Source organism: Stegodyphus dumicola, chromosome X2 (genome assembly GCF_044657685.1).
Source record: "Stegodyphus dumicola isolate Sdum_Otavi_A_Nest chromosome X2, ASM4465768v1".
Classification (NCBI taxonomy): Eukaryota; Metazoa; Arthropoda; class Arachnida; order Araneae; family Eresidae; genus Stegodyphus; species Stegodyphus dumicola.
Window position 1 is genome coordinate 196,812,785 of NC_140781.1, and position 24,878 is coordinate 196,837,662.

Consider the following 24,878-nt stretch of genomic DNA (forward strand, 5'->3'; position numbering starts at 1 on the left):
TTTTTCCGATTTCCATTTTGGGCACAAGCGAGAAAATGCTGGGTGGTCACCCTTGCAATTTATACATAAAGGCGCAGCGGTACAATTATCAGAATCGTGGCCAATCTGTGAGCATCGGGCGCATGTCAGGCTGCCACGACAAGACGTCTTAGAATGGCCGAAACGCTGGCATTGGAAACATCGCATAGGGTTTAGAATATAAGGTCTTACAGGAATATTTAGATATCCGGCCTTAATATTCTTAGGCAGATCAGGCGTGTTGAAGGTAAGGATCACGTGTTTCGTGTCTATCAACTTACCTTCTTTACGCATCTTGATCCGCCTTACACCGCAGACATTTTGTTCGGATAACTCAGAAGCGATCTCTTCTTCAGAAACATACAGAAGGTCGAATTCTGAGATTACACCACGACAATAGTTCAGTGACTTATGGGGTGTTACAGTGACATTCGCTTGCCCAAGTTTAGTAATCTGAAGTAAAGAAGCAGACTGGGTGGCTGAGTGTGTATCAATAAGCAAGTCTCCGGAGCGGAGACGCTTTATGTTTCTCGGCTCACCAATACAAGACTGGATGTATTTGTTTATTACGAAAGGAGACATCTTATGCATTTCGCCAGAAGGACTAGAGATTACTAGGAAACGGGGCCTATTGTTATGATTTTTTTTATTTGCATCTGTCCGTAATTTTTTTGCAGAATTTTCAGAACTAGGTTGAGCGACAGGTTGAGTGACTGGTTTAGTAGGAGACGTTTCAGAACTAGGTTGAATGATTGGTTTATTAGTAGATGTTTCAGAACTAGGTTGAGTGACTGGTTTAGTAGGAGATGTTTCAGAACTAGGTTGAATGATTGGTTTAGTAGTAGATGTTTCAGAACTAGGTTGAGAGACTTCAAAGTTTTTTAATAAAAAAATATGTGTATTTGCCATATTGAAAATAGAAAAGATTCGGGTCCGACGGCCCCGCCCACCACGGAGCCCAACAAGGGAACACAGATTCCTGTGTTAGGGCTAGCCGGACCTATACGCAAACTGAAGCCCCACAGTCGGCTTTCCCGAAAGCAGGTACTCCCGAGAGCTTGACCCCAAGCCACTGACACAAGGACTAGTGACCAGCCGATTGACACCCGTGAGGACGACTAAGGTGCCTCCCGTTTAGCTGAAGCAGAGGCCAAAGCAGTGTGTTGGGGACAGTACCTCGCCCCTCAACTACCAGGACCCTCCTTTCCAGCGACACGGGTCTCCACGCACGGCAAACACGTGGGCAGTTTTCTCCCCACTTGAAAACTAGAAACAAGGTCTGTTCCAGCCTCTCGTGACGAGCCCCAAACTCCGTAGAGAGAAACCACAAGGGAGAAGGGAAGGGAAAAAGATCCAGCCAAGAGGAGAGGAGACGGAAAAGAGGATAGATCACTGGGGCTCCAGGATCGTGACACCCGTCTCACCAAGAAGATGATCCCCTGAAGGGCTAGGGTACCTCGGGATTGCCACACCCGTACTCACAAAAGTGAGCCCCCTGAGGGAGCAACTTCAGTTCAAATCTTACTTTAATTTTCACCTGCATGATAAATGGCAGCAGACAATGAGCAGTGTGTAATACAAATGGTAACTGGAAATGTGGAATTCGCTTACTTGCTGTAAGTAATTCAATTTAATGAATAGTTATTGATTGCGTTCAGGAAATCCTCATCAGAATCTCCACGGACCTGATGAATGAATTGGATTGCATGGTTGTGGCAAAACATGCTCATTCTCTTCCTATATAGGGATATTTTCATGCAAAACTTTTCAAGGAAAGCTAAATCGTATATTTACGGTATATATGGGGAAAACTACGAAATTCTCACTTAGCCACAGCCCGTTCCACTGCCGAGATTAAACTACCAGTGTTTCGCAATTTTAGCCATTCGGACATTGATTAATAGATGAGATAAATGATAATCTTCAGATATGAAAATGCAGCTTAATACATTTAAGAAAGTTAGAGTTTGCTTTTTGCGATTTTAATTGCTCTGTCCTAATCTTTAACTCGAAGAATTTACAGATTTTTAATTGCTTTTGAAATCGATTTTGTTTTAGAAACTATGTTTACCAAATTGAAATTAGATAACCAGGTGAACACAAAATAATGAAGGAAGCTTTGATGTTTTAGTTCTCGAATCCTCTGACTCAAGTAATGAGAAGAGCGTGTGTGTATGTGTGTATTGAGATTACGGCAAAGCACACTAGGGCTATCTGCCTAAGGGGAGGGATTCGTGAAGGCCTTCGTGGAGCCTTCGTGCAGGACTTTCTAAGGGAAACTGGCTCGTATACACGTTACCACATGGGGAAAACCACGAAAACGCCCATGCAGCCAGCCCGTTCGCGGGATTCAAACCTCGGACCGAACTAACAGTGTTCAGCGACTTTACCGCTCGGCCGCTGGTGGGCCGTAATGAGAAGAGCAGTCGCCTTTAAGTATTTTAAGAACTGAATTTGCAGACTCGTTACTTAAAAAATTAATTACTCGTTTTTAATTTGTTCTCGCCTATAAATATTTCCGGTAAATAAAAGTAAATGCTTGGAATTTCTGAACAATAAGTATTTATCAATAAGTATGATCATGGAATGATCTGATCATGGAATTTCTGATCAATAAGTATGATCAATAAAGAAACTAGCAAAATAAAATTATATTCTTGAATAAAATAATCTTTTATTGCTTTCTGAAAATTAAATTCAAACTGTCCATCCACAAAATTCCCAATGAACGATATTATTGTTCCCCCTCATACATACACAGAGTCATTCACACTTCAGAGAGAGATAAGAGGAAAAATTTTCTTATCAAAATATGATACGATAAAAATGCAATAGGAAAATAACGCCGTTATGCCCCACGAGAATACGGCATAAGCAATAAAAAGCGTTACCTAATCGCTTCTACAATAATACCTTCTTGAAAGTATTCATTAAAATACATTCAACAATCTTTCAGAGTTTTCACTGAAATGCTTTCTTTCCACGGTTCTTTTGATACAGAAAGAAATTTCAGAATTAAAAATGAATAACCTTAACACGAAAACATATGTAAACAAAGAAATATGATTCACTTGATACCAAAAAGAAAAAAAATATGTCACGCATAGAATAATAAAAATAATCAGTAGTAATTTGAAACACTGTCAAAGCGTGTCCTCAGTCCTACTTTTCAAAACAAGCATGCCAAGAACTCGTAGGCGCTATTTTATAAATTTGCCATTCTCACAAAGATAACGAACAATGTCTTAAGAAACTAAAGATTCTTTCTTGAGGACACCTTTTATTCTTGCGCCATAGCAAGAAAGAATTGCACGATTCTTGTAGGTACATTCAAAATCGCCTTGTTATTTCTCAGAAGCTTATTTTCACGGCAGGTATGGTGCATAATCTCAGATTTCATATGTTCAGGAACACGAAATCGCAACTCAAGAAATGAAAAAGAAACCTGCATATGACTACAAAAGTTCCAATGCTTTATATTTCGGTCTGCATAAAATGCTAAGTCTGCAGAAAATGAACATTCGATCATCGATCTCGACTTTTTTCTTCTAGCTTGCAAAAAAATTTAAAGAACTACGTTATTAGTCAAGAATTCCTCTCTTGCTTTGCAATTTATACAGAAGTATTTTTGACTAACATTTGGATTCCTAAACAGAGTGAGAAATTCTTAAAAGTTTATTCGAAGAAATGGTTCCCTCTTAAAAAAAGCCAGTACAAGATTAAATTTCGCATTTAAAAGAATTAAATCGATTTTTTACAGGAAACTGGTAACAATAATAAGATGGAAAAAAAAATTGAAAGAAAAAAATAGTTTTCTGTTTGAACTTCTGATCGATACGGAATTTTTAATCGAAAAATATTACCCAGAATTTATTCACGTTATTTAAAGAAATGAATTGAATGGAAGCAGAAATTTTGAGCAAAGAGATTGGAATGTTTGATTAAAGCAAGTTAACAAAAGCTATCAGCATCTTCGGAAAAGTAAAAGAAATGCAACGTAATTTTAAATAGCGCACAGGAAACGCTTCAAACATTAATAGGAGCGTCAGTTCATATTTAAAGACTTCAGTCAGAATGCAGCCAAGTTACGTTACTTCCGTAGAAATCGCTGTTTACTTTAACAAATTGTTTTTTTACCCCCCTTTTTTTAAATTATTATTATTTCAAATTCAGGTTCCTATACTTATATTTAGGAAAATTTTGTATTCGTTATAGAAAAATAAATAAAACAGAAAAAGTTTGACTCGCGTACGACCAAAAATTTACAGACACCAATTAAGAAATTCAAAATTTGCGATTTTTGACGTTATTTCAATTTGTATTGAGAGATCGATTAATAAATAAATTAGTATGATTTGCCACCGCTTTTAAATGCCATTCTTTTGTGATATACAAATGTCTTCAATTTATTGTTGCGTTCTACGGGTTCGCCGATTTGGAGTAACTGATAAAAACACTTGATGAAGAATCAAAACACAATTCATTCGCCAGTATTGCACAGGACAGGCTCCAAAGACACGTTTACAGTCGTCGAAACACTACGTTAAACACGCTGAAACAATCAGCAACACAACCTTCAGGCTATAACGGTGAAGGCAGCTTCACGACAAAACACTAAAGTACAACTCCCGACTCGGTCGATCGCTCTCAAGCTAATCTCTGAACCCAAGACACTACGTTCACCCCGTACAGGCAAGGTATTATAAAGCTTTAACCTACCTTCGAGAATATTCCCGAGAAAACCGCTAAGAATGCGTTCTAGAATGTTCTCGTTCTGTCTTCGCCAAATATCGTCAAATGGGTGATTTCGCCCCAATCCGGCAACCCTGCCTTTCTGCGCCACTTTCTGGCAACCCTAACCCCGCTTTGCGGGGAAGCTATCTCACCGCGCAGCAGGCTGGGAAATTCGCAACATTATAATTTTGTTACATTTGGTATGCCGAATGAATTTCACACAAGTAATTTATAAGATTTCAAAGGCTAAAATTATTATAAGGTATTTTCTCCCTCCTTTCTGCATGACTTCGTAGAGTAGCTAGAAGCACGCTCGACGCGTATTTGAGAGGTTTGGAGTTCGAACCCCGGCGAGGTCAGAGCAGATTTCTTCATTGAAAAGTTCTAATGAGTGTGCTATGTTACTAATATCCTCATGAAGTTCTATTATTACAGAATCAATCCCACAATCTTACAAAAATTTATTAAAGTAAAATATTTTTAATTTTTGATTAATGCAAATATATTAAGTATTGGCTACAAATCAATACTGAAGCCTGTCGTTGTATTCTAGAAAACGAATTCTACAGAAATTTGTGAATTAGATTTCCATTTTGAAAAAAAAAATATATTGATGAATATTTTTCACAATAATGTGAATAAGTGTTTGTCATCTTAATCTTTTAACATCAGAAACCTTTTTTTTAAAACTCATATTTTATTTTCAGTTACGTACAAATGCAAATATTTCGCTCTCCAATTTGTGTACGGTCCCTGAATATCATAATCACGGTCAAGTTTTGTCGTACGCGGATCAAACTTATTTTCTTATAGTGAGTGCAAAATTTTCCTAAATATAAATATCGAGGGCCGAAGTAATATTTAAAAAGCTAGGTTTCGTAAAAATGCCAAATCATGAATATTTCAACACACTTTTGCAACGCATTTACATTCAATGGTTGCGAAAATAAAAAGCCGGATCAGAATTTTTGTGGGCACAGTGTATATTCATATTTTTGTTCTAAAGAGCTGTTTGTCTGCGCTTTAATTGCTCAAATTTCGTTTTGAAATAAGGTCCGTTTTAATATTATACGAGTCTTTCCTAAAAAAATTAAATTGTTTTCTTTTTCAGATATCTGACACCACCTTTATTTTATCAGGTCTGTTGACATCGTGTAGTTGTGGACTGTATATTAATTGATGAACGTCAAGTTGAAAAACTTAACATTTATTTGCTTTCATGCACAATAATACCGCTTAAACGGGCAAAGGAGTAAGGATTACAATTAACAACTGACTGCCGCCTTGACCGAGCAAGAGGAAAGGAGACTCGGTGTGGACCAACTGCATGCCTATTGCTTTTGGATTAGTACCGGGCTCTCGCCACTGACATCACGTGGCGCTGAAAACGTTAAGCCAGAACAAATAGAGACAAAAATATTCTAACCGAGACGGAACAAGGTCCCCTAAATGAGACCTGCAAGAAAATAAATATACAACTATTATTACTGGGAAAACTTTAAAAGTGAAAATGGAAAAACACCAAAGGAAAACGCCGCAGACAAATACAAGGATTGTCACGTGAGTATAAAAAACGTGAGAATATGGTATTATTTGAGAAGGAAATTAAAATATGAAAAACAGAACCCTTAACAATAGCTAGTTATTTAAGCTGTGAAATATTAATAGCAATAAGGAAATCAACGTTGCTATTTAATGTGCTTGCTTTGGCCTTCAGTAACTCAATGTTTCAAAGCTCGAACAATGTGCTAGCAATGTACTTTTAGCAAATCATACCTTTTTTAAACCGAATCCCATTTTCGTTCGGAAACAAGCAAAATATATTAAATATTACATTAACCAACAGCACTTTTTATTTCCGGGTCTTGAGAAACTCCGATACTGAAGGGCAAAGCAATAAGTAAACGCGTTGGCTTCCCTGTTCTTAGTGGTTGCAGTTTAAAATTAGCTCATTTTCGCTTGCAGATTTGCTTTTATATCCACACAAAATTACAGTTCGCATTAGCAAATTTGTTTGCAAACGATTAATGTTGTATTTCATAATAGTTTCTTTGCGCTTTAAATCCCCACAGCTGCTCTACGATGAAACTGATCCGATGACTTTCGCGTGCTTGGCCTTAATTACATAACTTATGCCACATCACATTTTAACTTATTTCACATACATAGTTATAATAATTTACATATAGTTATAATAATTTACATATAGTTATAATAATTTACTTTAAATCAGCATCCATAATGCCCATCCCAAGCCAATCAAATACCTTACATACACATTCAGGTTGTAAAAAGAATTGGACTCGATATGTTTTTCATTCATTCGTCTTCAAATTTAAGATACGATTTATTTCTCCCGCCTACCTAGCGTGCCTTCGTGGTGTAGTGATTCTGCACGCTGAGCCGGTATTCCAGAGATCCGTGGTTCGATTCCCGGCGAAGGCGAGTGCTAATTTTTCATCTTGCCTGCTCCTAAAAATATCCTAATGTCTCTACAGTGGCGCCCGAACTAAAAGGGTGTTGGATGAGGATTCTCCCCACCCAGGATTTGGCTATTGGGTCCTCTAAAAACCCCAGTCGCCCTTTAAAAGGGGAAGTACATAAGGTATTTCTCTCGCCTTCCTAGCGTGCCTTCGTGGTGTAGTGGTTCTGCACGCTGAACCGATATTTCCAGAGGTCCGCGGTTTGATTCCCGGCGAAGGCGTTAAATATTTTTCACCTCTCCGGCTTTTCCAATTAACCTACTCTCTCTACAAAGAAAAGTCTGGGTAATTCAGCCATCCTAATCGTTTTCTTTAGATTTTAATTTACCTATATGAAGAAGTTTTTAAAACTGCTTATCTTTAATATACTTAAATTTATGTTTTTCGGTTTATGACAAAGGATAACTGGTGAACAGTCTTAATACTTACTGAATAATACCCCCGTGAATGAAATAACGTTTTTAGTCTACAAGTTACAAAAAGAAACAGGAAGTTCTGAATTACTTTATGCAATAACCAGGGCCATTATTAGCGGGGCTGCAGCGCGTAAAAGTACGTGGACTCTCGCGATACCACGCCTAAATATTTTAAATTCATTGCAAGTACTTGCCATATGTAAGTACGTTTTATACAATTTGTCATATGTAAGTACATAGTGAGTATGAAATAAAGAATAAAAATTTTATTAATCATTGAGCTTTTTTTTTTTTAATTTTGAGGCGGCAATCTGAGGAAAGTACGCGGGCAGCCAATGGCCTAGGAACGGCCCTGGAAATAACAAAATTAATGGCAAATCTTACACTCTTTCAGTCACCGCAGCGGAAAATTTAAATTAATTCAGAGCTGTTTTATATAGCAGACAAACAGTTAAAACAGCTCAAAATCAGACAAACTACTTTCAACAAGCGACCGCATACAAAGTCCAGATCAAAACTTCCGCTCGACAAAGGCACAGCTTCGTGATAAAACACAACTTCTACTTTACAGTCTGATTAAAATCCCCAAATATAGTTGCTATTATATTTTATTTCAGCTCCAGTTTGGAAGAAGATAAATGCTAGTTGAAAACAGTACATCCAAAATTATAAAAACGGTTTTCGCCTAAACTAATAAGTAAAACTAGCAAGGCGTGTCATTAAAATTTGTATGCACGTGAACGCGCTAGGCATTTTACAGAAGCAAATGTGCCATCATGAAAGTAATAGTCACAGAATACATTAAACTTCAGAAACTTCAACGAGACTAACAGGATTTTCGATATATTCCATGAAATCCGTACTAACTTGACAGCAGAAGAATAAGAGAAAAATTACCTCCATAGAGGAATATTGTACAACTGAGCACAAAATTTCGGAGAAGGTTAGGATAAAAAGCTAAGCTTATGAAAGAAATGCCTTACGAAGGCAACCTGTAAATTAAAAATAACTTGTAGAAGAAAAATCTCTCTTAATATTTACACAGTCTTTTCATTTTTTTTCTACTATTCCATTACGTTATCCGGCCATTTATTATCCACTCTTTTGGCAAGTGCTGCCAACCTACGAGGCGAAAAATCTTTCATTTATCATCCACGTGGCCTCATCAACAGCCAGTTCTAAGAAATGATGTAATTACACCGTCATTCGAAGATCTACTTCATTTTATTTTTCAAATTCAAAGGATTCATTAACAAATCGTAAGATTTCAAAACATTACATTTATATATTTCTTAATAATATATCTTTTAATAATATTCCTGTCTGATTGTTTGGTTTATTTCATTATGGCAAAGCATTCTAGGGCTATCTGTTTAGTGAAAGAGATGCCTTCGAAAAGGAATTTATGAGGCAAACTGGCTCGTATACACGTTACACGTGGGAAAAACCACAAAACGCCCATGCAAGTCAGCCTGTTCGCCGGGATTTAAACATCGGACAGAACCACGAGTGTTCAGCGATTTTACCGCTCGGCCGCCGGTGGGCCAGTCCTATCTGATATAACGCATCTAATTAATGTAGTTTGTAATACATTCCTATGAAAGTATCGGGTTGCACTACCACGTCACCTATTGCTCACGCAACAAGACATGTTGCGATTGCACGAGACATAAGACCTTTATCTTCCACGCAGTCTGTCAAAGAGTCAGTTCCTACAGTGATGCCCTTCGACACAATGTAAGCGCTTGAATTCATCCTTCAAATAATAAACTGCTTAACAAATAGTGAAGCACATTTAATAATAAATAAAGTTTAATTATAATTAAAAATTTATTAAATTTATGCACTTTTAATAATTTAATAATATGTATTCAATATATTTTTTACAAACAGCAATTCTAGTTGATGTAGTTTAAAATGCGTTTCATTTATAACATACCTTGTTGGTAATTACAAGCATGTGCAGCATTAATTTTATAATTAATGAAATAGGTTTCTTCGTACCTCAATAAAACCGCTTGGTCTTTATTTATAAAACATATTTCTTAATAATATATCTTTTAATAATATTCCTGTCTGATTGGTTTGGTTTATTTCATTATGGCAAAGCATTCTAGGGCTATCTGTTTAGTGAAAGAGATGCCTTCGAAAAGGAATTTATGAGGCAAACTGGCTCGTATACACGTTACACGTGGGAAAAACCACAAAACGCCCATGCAAGTCAGTCTGTTCGCCGGGATTTAAACATCGGACAGAACCACGAGTGTTCAGCGATTTTACCGCTCGGCCGCCGGTGGGCCAGTCCTATCTGATATAACGCATCTAATTAATGTAGTTTGTAATACATTCCTATGAAAGTATCGGGTTGCACTACCACGTCACCTATTGCTCACGCAACAAGACATGTTGCGATTGCACGAGACATAAGACCTTTATCTTCCACGCAGTCTGTCAAAGAGTCAGTTCCTACAGTGATGCCCTTCGACACAATGTAAGCGCTTGAATTCATCCTTCAAATAATAAACTGCTTAACAAATAGTGAAGCACATTTAATAATAAATAAAGTTTAATTATAATTAAAAATTTATTAAATTTATGCACTTTTAATAATTTAATAATATGTATTCAATATATTTTTTACAAACAGCATTTCTAGTTGATGTAGTTTAAAATGCGTTTCATTTATAACATACCTTGTTGGTAATTACAAGCATGTGCAGCATTAATTTTATAATTAATGAAATAGGTTTCTTCGTACCTCAATAAAACCGCTTGGTCTTTATTTATAAAACATTTGGAGAACTACTGTATTCATAAATGATGTTTTCTAAGATGTACTGCAGACTTTCAAATAAAATATAGCTTGCGCACCACATAAAAATGAGTGGTTTTTGTTCTCATTTAAAATTCAACAGCTTCTAAATAATTAATTTTCAGGTTTCCAAGTAATAAATTCATACAGAAATAATATATCAGTGCTGTCCCCCCCCCGGTGTGTGTGCAGTGTAAATATTTGGTACTTTTTAGAAGCTCAGAATAGCTTCATTTCTTCGCTGTATCATTTTATGTATTCACTGTTATCCTTTCCCAACATTTCCAGTTATTACTTACTGAAATACTTTTTCATGATAGTTATTGCACCGCTTAATGTCAATAATTTGCCTGAGGTACTACACAGTTATACAAATATAATCCACTATTTAAGCAATTCATTTCTAATTTAAATTCACGAGATTTCAGAGATCAGAGTTTACGTCATTTTAATTCTTAATTGCGTGGGCTGCATTTCCATTTATGGAAGAAATAGTTTGATATTTATTTCCTCTTACTTTCTGAAACAAATGTTAGTTGCCCTCTCTTTCCAACATATAATTACTCACATCATCTGGATATAATTATTCTAATGAAGGAAGCTATTTCGCACTGCAACGAAGTTCTAGCTAGAATAGCAAATATGCATCCATCTCTCATTTAATGACTTAATTTTATCACAAATAATGAGTATAATACTCAATCATAAATCTGTCATTGCAACAAAGAATTTAAACTATTTCTCATAAGGCACTGTCATCTGCATTTAAATCGTAGCACTGTCATTCGCCCGGTTAAATTTCCATCATATCTATACACATTAAATTCATGCCGGAAAAGAGCATCACTGCAGACGTTTTAAATAATAGAAGCATGATTAATTATGATTTTAAAAATATCACTGTAAAAAATAGAAAAGAAAGAATTTAAGAACAAGGTTACGAAAAATTTTACGAATTTATTCTCTCAGAACTGAAAATAGTTAAATTTTCGTGGATATGCATTTTAAAGCGCTTAACGAATTGCAAATTTTTAGAAATTGAGAACTGGTTCATTACCTATAGATGGCTAGCTTGCATTAGTTTCATTCTCCAGCTTGGCTTCACAGATGCAATCCTTAGAAAATTAAACAAAAAGAATCCCTTCTGTTGACTTGTTGACTGTTAAAGAGATCCTGCGGTATTTTGAGCCTAGCTACAAAACCTGCAACAGGAGTGTATTTTGTACGCTTGTCCTTCATATTTAGATAAGCATTGCAAATAAAAGGAAAATATAAAATAACAAACATAGTTACAGCATAAAAGGACGATATATGAACTGTAGGATAGAGCAAAATTTAACAGAATGATTATATTGAATACAATAAATATTTTAAGAGTAAAAAGAAATACTGCGTCAGAAAGCATGCGAATTTATTTCTTACTAAATCTTGCACATAATTAAACCTTTAGCATAATTTCGTGATTTTAAACATCATATAATAATGCAAAGGGTTCACAACACTGACGTTTCATTAGCTTCAAAAGTTTCGCAGACTTAGAAAAATATCCAATCAGTGACTAGTATAAATTTAATACGGTCTTATGCAAATTTACGTCATATTATAAGCACGATGTTGATACGAATATCATAAGATAGATTAAAACATCAATGATTATAAATAGATGAAAACTAAAAACTTAAGCCAAAGTTTTTACCTATGCTATAATTTCTAAACTAGCTTTGATGTGCTTGAAGACTCGCGGCTGCTGTGGAAAGTAAAAGCTAGCATAAACACTGGGGTTAGTCTTGAAGCATCTATTGATCTCGTACATTAGTTCTTGTGCACATACAGTTCTATAGTTCTTGTGCACATATAGTTCTATAGTTCTTGTGCATTTCCGAACCAAAACGTATTCTTAAAGTCGATTTAAATATGGGAAAGGTTTGGTTTAGTTGATAATGGCAAAGCACACTAGGGCTATCTGCCTAAGGGAAGGGGTGCCTTCGTGGAGGACTTTCTAAGGGAAATGGCTCGTATATGGGGAAAACCACGAAAACGCCCATGCAACCAGCCCGTTCTCCTGAAATTTAACCCAGGTCGGAACTACCAGTGTTCAGCGATTTTACCGCTCGGCCGCTGGGGAGCTGCTCGGGAAAGAAAGCTTTAATTTAGTCACATATATGAAAGCTACAAACTACTTTCATTAATTTGATTCCAGATGCCGCATGAAGAAGTATTTATAAACATAAAATTATTTAGGAATTAGTTGCCTTCAACTATGTAATAATTGTTTGGAATACTCTCGAAATTCAGAAACACGGAAATACTTATTTCTCCGATATAAATGCGAGAAAATAAAAGCATTATTTATTTATATAACTGTGATATCAGCATTCATAGCGCTGTAATTAAGAAAAAGCTTTTCTAAAGCGCTCCAGTCACAGCCAGGAATATAACGAAAAATGTTACAACAACAATACGCTCTAATATCGAATAAATGAAACAGATGAAACCCAGGCACGGGTATGCTACATGCTGATGATAAGAGCTCAAATGAATTATGTATTTCATCATTCAAAATAAAACGACTTACATGAGGGTGGTTCCAGGCAATTTCCGATAATTCTCTACGGATGAAATCGAGAAAACCGTTGTTCTTCTCGGTCCATTGCATAGCTGCATTGTTCAACATGGGAAAAAAGGAATTATTTAATAAAACTGTACATAAAATGGGGCCATGAAATATCAAAATACCCTACCATTATGTGTAAACGTTTGAAAACTCAAATTTTATTGCACTCGTCAATATTCGAAAGCTCATCTCTAAACAAATTTCAACTATTAGGGAAGAGTTTCCGGCAAAAATAGTTTTGCATTGCATTTCGAAATTACTTTCGAAAATGTCTGATGGAAAGGGCTTAAAATTGGTTAAGGTGGAATAATAACATTTAGTTAAAATTTTGGACGAGATGCATTGCATGGTTCACTGCATTTGGCGAAGGCAAATAATTAAATTATTATTTATTAAAGTATTTTTCAAAGTATCAGCGGCGAAGCATAAGGGATCTATAGTTCTCCTTTACTAAGGGGTTCAGTTTCTTAACAGATCTTTTATATGAACTGTTATTTATCATTAGTCAGCTTTAATTTAACACAGAAAGAAACAAAAATGCAAAATTACAACTCCCTTCGCTTCATTTTTAAATGAGTATAAAATTATGTTTGGGTTTCGTTTGGCTTACTGAGATGAAAGCAAAACGCACTAGGTCTACCTGCCTAAAAGGAGGGATGCCTTAGAAGAGGACTTTCTAAGCAAAACTGGCTCGTACAGATGGGAAAAACCACGAAAACGCTCATGCAGCCAGCCCATTCGACTGGAATCGAACCCAGGTAGGAACTACCTGCGTTCAGTGGCTTTACCGCTCGGCCATTAGTGTGCTGGCTCAATATAAAATTATGAAACATTATATTAATTCAGTATATAAATCTCATTTGTTGCAAAGAATCTATTAAAAATATATACGCCGCATAAATCAGTTTAATACTTAAAAATGAACGCTGTATAAATAAATAACTTTTATGAGTATTATTTAAAAACAAAAGTATTTTTAACGTGCTTTCAGTTTAATGTGTTACACAAATTTTATTTACTCAGAGTAAAGGAATCTCAATATTGGATAATTAAGAAATTACTGTTTTTTTAACTATTACCTATCATTTATTATTTAACATTATTTTAAACATTATATTAAGCAGCATTATTTAACTTTATATTAAGTATAGCGAAAAATAACATGGGATAATGTGAAGCACTTCTTTCTTATTCGATGAAATAGGGACACTTCTGAAATTTTTAGGTTCCGCTGTCATTGCGATGCATACTTAAGTATTGAAACTGCTGATAAATTTTGTAATTCATTATACTAAATTTGGAGAACAGTATTATTAAATTTTTAACTAATCATTTAAAGAGGTCGACTGCATTCTCAGCAACACTGCAGCAATATGTCAATCGTTTCTATCTTATGATTCAACTGATCCTACCAAGTGGATAAATGGTTAAGACAGCTGAATACTGGTAGTTCGACCCACGTTCGATTTCAGTTGGACCGGCTGGCTGCATGGATGGTTTTCGTGGTATTTCTCGAGTGTAACGTGAATACTCAAACCACCTAACCTAACCAAACCTGTGATTCATATGGTCAGATGAATTTCATTTCTCTGCTATTAAAAATCATCGAAACAGTTGTTAAAGTACTTTCAATGAATAGTAAAGTCCAGTCTTCCACGTGTACTGATACACAATATTAACATACAGCATAAAGTAGTTACCTGTCAAACGAAATATTTTTCTTCTTTAATAAAAATTTAGTTTTACTGCATCGATTATAATAAAAAATCATAATTCTTAGAGCCTAGAGTTCCGATTAAAACATGGCCGCTCGCAATAACTTTACATCAAAATATAATCTCTGGTTTAGCGTAAAACGTACAGTGGATGGACAAAAATATGGAAACACCTTGTGAAATGCATGTTTGAAAAGAAAGATTGATTTTAATGAAATATGTAGGTGGCGCTGGCGTTTTTGACTACTGACGCCACCTATACAACTTCGTAAATGTGCTAAACAGTTCAGTTGTTGTCGGAGTACTGTTATGTCAGGTTGTCATTGCATTATGTCAGAGTTAACAGACTTCGAACGTGGGCAAATTGTTGGAGCACGTATGGTAGGTGCTTCCGTAAGCAAGGTAGCCGAGGTGTTTAGTGTTTCAAGAGGTACTGTATCGAAGATTTATTCCGCATATTTGAAAAGCGGAAAAACATCATCTGCTAAATCACAGCGCGGACGAAAGTGTGTCCTGAGTGATCGTGACAGACGATCATTAAGGGCAATTGTGACGAAAAATAAGAAGACCACAGCTGCAAAAGTTACTGCTGAAATGAATGTTGTGTTACCGAACCCTGTGAGTACAAAAACAATTAGAAGGGAGCTTCATAAACAGGGAATTGCTGGCCGTGCTGCAATTGAGAAGCCACTCATCAGTAATGCTAATGCCCGTAACAGGAAAAGGTGGTGTTTAAGTCATAAAGCCTGGACTATAGAGCAGTGGAAGCAAGTAATATGGTCTGACGAGTCTTCTTTCACATTGTTTCCCACTTTTAGCCGAGTTTACGTCTGGAGAACGCCATCCAAGCCTATAATACAGACTGCTTGTTGCCAAGAGTGAAGCATGGTGGGGGTTCTGTTATGGTTTGGGCAGCCATATCGTGGTTCTCTGCTAGCCCCATGATAACTGTGTCAGGGCACATGACTGCCAAGACTTATGTGAACATTTTTGGCCGATCAAGTTCATCCCATGGTACAAACTTTGTTCCCCGATGGTGATGGTGTCTTCCAAGACGACAAAGCCCCTGTTCACACAGCTCACATTGTCCAGGACTGGTTTTCTGAGCACGAGGATGAGTTGTCCCATCTCCCCTGGCCACCACAGTCACCAGACCTGAATACTATCGAACCTTTGTGGTCTACATTGGAACGGAAAGTGCGTTCTCGTTATCCACCGCCAACATCGTTATCTGAACTTGCCACCGTTTTGCAGGAAGAATGGTATAATATTCCCTTGGCAAACATACAGGAACTGTATTTATCCATTCCGAGAAGACTGCAAGCTGTTTTGGATGCCAACGGGTTTTCTACACCATATTAAGCAAAGAAACATGTTTTTTTATAGGTGTTTCCATATTTTTGTCCAACCCCTGTATATGATAGTGAATAGATGTCGCAAGAGAGTAGATTATCAAAAAATAAATTTAACGGATATGTCATGCGTTAATATTCACTTAAATTGTGGTTGGGAGGAACAAAGATTAATACGAGGAGAAAGGGGGATGTATTGCAACTTCCACAAATTTTATCGAATCTGAAATCTGATTTCGAACGGTTTTCCTTAATTTAAATTTCAGTTGTAACAACAGCTGATTTTTTTTTTTTTTTTTTTTTTTTTTTCCGTAGTTAAATAAACTTATGGAGGAAATTTTTCTAAGTTTGAAAACGCATTACAGGACAGCAGAAATTACATTAGGGAAAGAAAAGTGCATTCGATTTATAACACAGTGCTGGACTGGGGTAAATTAATTACGGTAAAGCACATTTATGCTGTCTTACCTGAACAAGCCAGCTGCTTTTAATAAGTCCTCCACAAAAGGCATCGACAGATGCCTTTGTGAAGGACTTACTGGAAATTTTAGTGAAAACTTGAAAAATGCTCCTGCAGCCACCTGTTCACCGGCATTTGACCTTATGTCGAACTAGCAGAAGTTATCCACTCGATAAGTGGTGAGCGGACAATATAGTATTACACTATTGTATTGTTTGATCTCGTGCAAGAGAGTCATAAGATTCTGAATATTTGATTAGTTTACAAATGTAAGCATGAGTTTTAAAAACTACAAACTAGTTTTAATGTCACTGCTATATATATATACTCGTAGGATACTTTTCTAGAATATCATTGTAAATCCTCAGAAGTGAAACTTTAGCGAAATTACTAATATAATCCTAAAACCGCGAATTTTTCGTAAAACTGTTAATGCACAATTACAAATTTTTCACTAAATTTAACGATACATCCTCGCGAATGCTCCGCGAAATTTTGTCTTTTTCCCCTGCGATAGAATGATTGCCCTAGTAATAACCCATTCATTCATGACGTTGAATGCAGACCACCATACATATCTCGGTTACAGAAATAGAACAACACATTACGAAACTTAGCATAACTCGCTCTCGCTGTGAGTTATGTTCCGCCGAGGGTGCAAAGTTCGCTCTAATTTTCTTCTATTGCCGTTTACGCTTCTTCCGGTGTTCGACACATTATTCGAAACAAATCCAAAAACGAGGAGGGAAGGGGAAACAAAATAGCAACTTACCAAAAAAGAGAGAGAGGAGAGAATAGATAAGGAAAAAAAAAACCTAATTCAGAAATATCCAATGCATGACGTAAGCTAAGCGCAACTAACATGTACGGCGTAAGTTTCTTTTGTAAAAGTTTTTCTGGTTTCCCCTACGCGTTACAATGCACATTAAAGGCCGGCGGTGAACGGCCTTGAAAGGAATCGTGGCGCACCTTTATCCTCTAGCTTTCAGCTTCACTTAAGAAATAGTAGGAGTGATAAATAGTTTCTTTAAACCACACGATTAGTTTTTGCAAGAAATCAGTCATAAATACTATGAAAATAATAGTGAAAACGCACGATTAGTTTTTGCAAAAATATCAGTTATAAATACTTAAATAGTGAAAACAAAGTAGTCTTTAATAGTCATAAATAATTTTAGATGATGTGCCGGTTAAAATTTAAGACATTATGTTAAGGTATTACAAAAGTAGTTATACAATTTTACAAATGAGTAAATAACAAAACTACATATAACATAGCAGGTAATTTGTTTTTACAGATCCTCAAAGTTTTTGCATCTTAAGAAATTTATTATTAGAATTAAAAAGAGTAAAAATTATATTTTTGAAAGCGTAAATATGATTCACGTTAATGCTCTCGTAATTGAATATGAAAAGGAAAAAAAGCTTTTTTTTAACAACATCCATGTGTGCTTCAAATTTTCGCGAGATAGTTTTTTTAGAAGTATTAATCTTCACCGTGTAAAACGATTGAAGGCGGTGACAGTTTAAAGCGCGATAAATTATTTTACGCATGGGAAAATTCTCTAGGAAAGGAAAATCATTAAGAAAGACACCTTTTCATTTTGGAATCATTAAACAAACTTAAACTTCGAGACAGATTTCGGTAATGACGGCAAATTCAAACCAGATTGTTTCAGATATGGCAATAGTTTCATTTAATTTAGAAAGACTCCAAAAATCGTGCTAACTCACCTCGATGCGATCTTCAGCAAATTTAATCATTCAAGCGAACTAGGAATGTCCCATTAGTTCATCGTACTCGTATAATAAGTCTAGGCTGCAGTATTTCATAAAATCGGACAGTAAGTTAAAAACAGTTATCTGAGAGTAGGTCGTTATTTATGCTGTAAGCCTAAGTAAGGAAAGTCCAAAATGGTAATTTTGTAAGAAAATCCTTGATGTACCATCTGATGTCGACGGGCGCTAAAGCACAACAAAGGGGTTGGCACGTGGCATGATAATTCTCCACGAAATTCTATGTAATTTACATATTGTGCAATTAGTTTTTATACGCGGAATTTCTCTTTCAAGTCCCCCCCTTTCTTCTCGTGCTAAAGAAGGGAAGGCCACCAGTCTCGCACAGGGCCAAAGCAACACCGTCTCGAAAGATGTGTAACTAACTATGGAAGGGTGTTGGCCAAAGTCGGATAAGAACGTCTACTCGGACTCGACTACAATGCTTTCAGCTGCTAGCAAGAGCATTGCATCAGCTTCCAATGAATGTAGGAGACTTAATTATAGAAACCTCGACACTAAGCACTAATAATTAAAATATCTAACCCCTTCCAGTATAGGTAAGCGTTCAAATTGGAAACCATAATGATGTGAAGTAACTGAAGACCAATGGAGATCCACTTTTCACATAAGTCCATACATTAATTGCATATAATTTCAATGCGTTATTTGTATGAAGTAAGTCAAGCATCCGCTATACTTCCAGCAACATACTTTGGAAAGACGCATATGACACAAACTGCTATGCTTACTTCTAGCCAATTTACTTTACATTAAATATGAAGGGCCTAACGTATTAAAATTGGAAGATACAAATTCAAACCAATTTCATTAAATGCTTGAAGATACACCATGATCTATGATGATGCAGCCTGCATGCGTATTTGATGAGGAGTTCACTTTCAAGTAGACTCACAAACCAGTAGACATATATCGAAATATGGACGATATTCTAGACTTATGCAAGCACAATAGGTAAAACAGTTATGTTATGTTAGCACATAAATCTTTCGTTTACAAAGTCCGAAAGATAGAAAACCGATGGAAAATACAATTTCAAGATACAACTGCGTGTATGGGTTGACTAATTCTATTTTTAGATTTATATCTGACTTAGCACACGGAGTTACGAGAGTTCATGGCACTCAGCACATGATACGTTAAAGGACGAGCCAGCCAGGATTACTATATTTATATGTAGTTCAGAAAGTATTGTATCGGTTATATTATATTATTAATAGAAATAAATATTAATTTAAGTCTTCTTTGGAAATGTTATGCGTTTAAATCACCTGCAATGTTGAATTGCGTATTTGTATTCGAAATAATTTCGATTTATTGTGTATGAATGTTATGACCTATTTTATTCGTTTTTTATTACATCGAGTTACATTTTTGGAATTGCTGAATAAAGATTTTTTGAAGATTTGTCAGGAATGCTAATAAAATTACAGATTTTGAGTTTTAAGTGGGTCTACATTTAGAGGTAAAAATGGATGTTGTTAGGCTAAAGAAAAGGCGTGCAACGGCGCGCAGTGCTTTCACTAGAACGGTTAAGGTTCTAAGGAATAAACTCAGTAAAGGTGATCAAGCGGATAAAGCTGTATTAAAAAACAAAACTTGTGGAGTTACAAACGATAGTTGCTGAGTTAAAATCTCGTGATTCAGAGATACTAGATCATTGATTAAGGGCAAAGCCGCTGAAGATGATCTAGAAACCAAAGTTTTAAGCTGCGAGGAATATTCAGATGAATTTATCACGCTTAATTGTCGAGTGAAAGAGAGTATAGGTAATGCGGATGACCATAGTGTCAATACGAGTTCTAAGTAGCATAACAGTAAAAATTAGAACGCTCTAAGGAGATATCCTACTCTCCTCCAACTGCCAGCAAATACCAGCGGAGGGCATATACCTACTTTAGAGATTATTTAGGTTATTTGAATAATGCAAAGACTCGTGGGCTATCTACCTAAGAAGAGGAGATAATGCCTTCATAGAGGAATTTCTGAAGGAACTGCTTCGTATCCACGTTACACATGGTGAAAACCACGACTCGCTTGGAATCGAATACAAAACCAGGTTGAATTATCAGTATTCAGTGGCCACTGGTCAATGGTCTTAACCACACGGCCAGTGGTGGGGCTTTCATTTAGAGGAATACAGGTCCTCAGTTAGCTAGCCCCGTCAATGGCCGAGTGGTTAAGACCGCTGGATGTTGAGAGTTTGACCAGGGTTCGAATACTAGCTATCCATGTGAAATGCGAATATGGTCTCTCCATGTGAAATGCGAATACGAAACGGTTTCCATCAGGCATCTTCCTTACACAGATGGCCCTTGTGTGCTTTGTCATACTAAAATAACCTAACCACTTAGCATCATTTTATCTCAAATTGAATGAAATATCGCTTGTTGTTCCCAGCTTGCTATAGGTTTGTTGCAAAGTACGCAAGAGTTAGTTATGTGGTTAAGGGGACAGACACCTCAATAGAGAACTTTCAAAGGGAAACAAACTGCCTCGTTATATCAGGTGAAAACGAGGTATTCTATCTGTTAAAAGGTGACTTATATTGGAGTACTTTACCTACGGTAGTTTTATGTTTCTTTTTTGGGAAATTTGTCTAAATGCTATTGTTAACTTTATGACACAAATTGGCATCTACATCTCCTCCAAATTTCCTCTAAATTATTCAGTTACCTTTCCTTTTCTTTCTTTACTACTTTTTTTTAAAATTTCCTTGCATGAATTTTAACTTTTTAAAAATATGGTAATTACTATAGTTGAGTAAACGCAATACAGAATGCTTTCATGAGTATGAAAAAAATTATCATGTTTACGAATATAATAAATTAAAATTCCCGTAGTATATAGTCTTTTGTAACGCAGAATTAGGTAAATAATTGCTATATTGCAGACACTAAATACTGGCGTGTTTACGTGCGTTAGCTAAATTTACAGTTTCTATTGGATATGTTATCTATGGGGGACATATAATAAAGTAATCCATTTACTCTTTTCGATCACACGAATGTTGTCCCATTTCCCTTCTAATATAAATAAATACATCTTTTACAATCTTGTTTTAGTAGAAATCGGAGATTCAGCTGCAGAAAGTATCGCTGAGAGCTATCAAACGGTTAAGAAGTCGAAAACTAAACTGTTCTTTTTTCACAGTAATAACTGCATCAACGATTTCTCAGAGCGATTTAGATACGAAATCGAGAAGGTTGACGAGCCAGGCGTTTTTGGCTGAACAGGAAACACAAGAGGTATTCCGTTTCTTTGAATATCCTTCCGTAAAAGCTGCCCTTCGGGTTGCTTTTATTGCTTTGAAGAGGGGATGCCTTTTTCGAAACGTTTCGCTTCATTTGGCTCCTCTTTGTAGCTGAATGAACCTCAAAAATGAAATACAAGCACTTGGGTTGATTTGAGAAGTTCGGACGATTCTCTCTCTCATATTAAGTACAATTTAAAAGGGAAAAAGTCACTTTCTTTAATAATATTTTCGTTTATTCGTCTGCTTCATCTTCATCATGATTATATTCGTGATACATTTCATCACAAGGACAACTAAAAAATTATTTTTGTAAGATATACAGAGAAATTAATTGCTCTCAAAAGAAATATAACAGAAGTGTACACTAGTAAGAAAGATTCAATACGAAACACTGCATAATTTAATATATAATTATGTAAGGCATACACATACCGATCTACCAGCCTAAGGGGAGAGATGCCTTCGTGGAGGTTTTTCCGAGGGAAATTGTCTCGTATTTACGTTTCACGAATACCAAGCATGCAGCCAACCTGTTCGCCTTAATCACTCGTCACTTGTGGAGCCAAATTACTTATAATGTACGCAAAGACTATCTGTCTAATTTATCATCAAGAAATGTTTTAGCAATATAAACATGAAATATATTTAAAAAACTATTTTTTATGTGATATTACATGCAATATGCGTACTGTATATTTGCAGCACTATTAATCTTGCCGCAAGCCTCCCCAGTTGACCACCTGTACACTAAAACGAGACAAAAATAACCCATATTTCTTCGTTTACCACTTGATACTTCGTAAAATCCATAATGATGAAAAATTAATGTAATCGAATATTTATTTTGAAAAAAACGTAACAACATTTATAGAACATAAGTTCATCCAAATTAGTAGATGAAAACCTAATATAAAATTATGGAGAAAAAGACAAAATCTGGATAAATGATATTATAAATTTCAACATACAACTATTTCCGTCACCAAAGAAAAATAATCTATATTTTTCCAGACAGTACATCTCAGGAAATACTATAATAGATCCAAAAATAAGCTAACTTTCATAAAGAAGAAAGCCGACCAAAAAATTACACTACAATACAATGCAAAGTTTGCAACATCACCAACAACCTGTTCTCCAAGGTCAGGCGTGTTAACAAGCCTGCTCCAATTCATACAACACCATTTACAATCTACAAGCAACTATGTCACTGTTTGAGAGAGATATGTCATGCAATATCCTTTCTCGATATTTTCTCGGGAAATATTATGCCCCCAAGCGACGTCAAGCGCAACGTTTGGCCTCGACACTGACATTTCGGTAGCAGCCGAAGTTCTGCTTACGTAATTAAAAATGTAGATAATGCAAATAGGAAATGAAAATTGATAGAAATTCACCACTTTCATTCACTTTTTCTGAACTTAGCCTTGACAACTTTATTGCCAACTGAGCCAAAAGAAGAAATATCACTGATCTAATTGCAGTCAGTAATACAATCCAGTCACTAATTACAGTCAATAATAGAATCCCCTGACTCATTACAGTCAACACAGCTGAGTCTTCGTTTCCAACCCCCTCGTAAAAGTATAAGTTTCTCATTCTTCACTCAGTCTTTTTTAAACCAAAATAATCACGTGTTGTATATTACCCTGTCATTACATCAGACCTTTTTTTTCTTCTCTTCTAAATTTTCACTTTTAAAACTTTCCACAATTATATGTCAAGCCCTCCTTGTATTATATTTGAATAATTTTGACTTGTATTTGTTCTTCCTTTTTCCTTATTATTTGTGGAATGGATAGTGAGTGACGTTTCGAGTTCTTTACAATTCATTGTCGATTCGTAACATTCGATCAGTCTTCCGTGTTCAGTCGATATCCCAAAGTTTCCTAATACCAATAAATAGCCCAAAGTAAGATAATTAACTAGCATAAATCGAATGTGGGCACCCAACAGCACACTTTGCAATCCAACAGATGTTTATTTTATAAAATAACTCATATCACGCAGTTAAAATACTAAATGCAGCTTCAATTCATCTCACGTCGGCAGTTCGAAAGTAAAGCTTGAACAGAGATGGGTTCAAGTTTGATTTTTTAATTTCTAAAATAGACTTTAGAAGATCGGGAGATTTATTCAAAATCAAGAATCTAGAGTATAATGCGAACTGATATTTGCACCCACTTTCCGAGACATTGTTTAGGTATTTCCTTTTTGTTGTTGACGCAGATTATGACTATGTTTGGTTACAAATTGCTATATTGCCAAATAACACTCAGGGGTAAAAAAAAAAAATTAATTAACCAACAAATTTATCACCGAATCTTCTTATTTACTTTTCTTCCTTTTTCTCAAAGGGAAAAAGATGAAAACATGCCAGTTTCACTTAGAAAATTCTCCACGAAGGCATACCCCCCGGACAGATAACTCTCTTATGATTGGCTATAGTCAAATGGCTAAAAAACCAAGCCAATTAATTACTGCGAAATGCATGTAAAATGAGTCTGGGATTGAAATTAATAAAATTGATCAGAATTTTAAAAAATGGATAATAAGGATAAATGGAGTGGTTAAATATCTCCCAGCCTTGAATGTGCGTATTTCGGCCCTTTAAACAATACTTCTGGGCAAATAAATTGAAAATAAGCCCTCTCAATAATTGTAAGTATGACAAAAAAATTTAGAAGCTCAAAAAACTTCTCTCTTGTAATCAAAAATAATCATATTTTACATCCAAATTACTAATTTTAACGTAGGCCCTTAAGAGATAAAATACTTTAAGAATTTTCTATTGCACCGATTCAAAGAAATCCTACCGTTAAATCTCCAAATATCAACAGATATCACCAAACAAATTCTACAAAAAATCCTTCATATGTCCGAATTGTCTTTTTCAGTAAAAAAATTCCCATAAATTGATTTTAGGATAAAAGTACTTTTTCCAGTGTAATCTTTCCATCTGAAGATCGCTATTATACTATTTCAAATTGAATGGCGATTTTAATACAGTACATAAGAAAATGATTTGTTAATTGATTTTGACAAAGCACGAGCAGGCTGAGTGGAAAACTTTTATATATAAATACAAAAGGTGGATCAATTTAAAATACTTTAATGATTTCTGAATGCGTTTCATGACGGAAAATGCCACAATACAACCCAAAAAGTTTCATTAAGGTTCTTTACGCCCGTTATTTAATTTTTACGATTTTAATGGTTGG

At 35.6% G+C, this 24,878-nt stretch overlaps 1 protein-coding gene across 1 annotated transcript in view; it reads right to left on the reverse strand.

Moving 5' to 3' along the window:
- The window catches only part of LOC146993004 (uncharacterized), a 210,551-nt gene that overhangs the window by 149,612 nt on the left and 36,061 nt on the right, over positions 1–24,878 (reverse strand). The window contains exon 2 of the mRNA XM_085810132.1: positions 11,521–11,665. The gene's annotated coding sequence lies outside the window, so the exon portion shown is untranslated. The remainder of the gene's footprint in view (positions 1–11,520; positions 11,666–24,878) is intronic.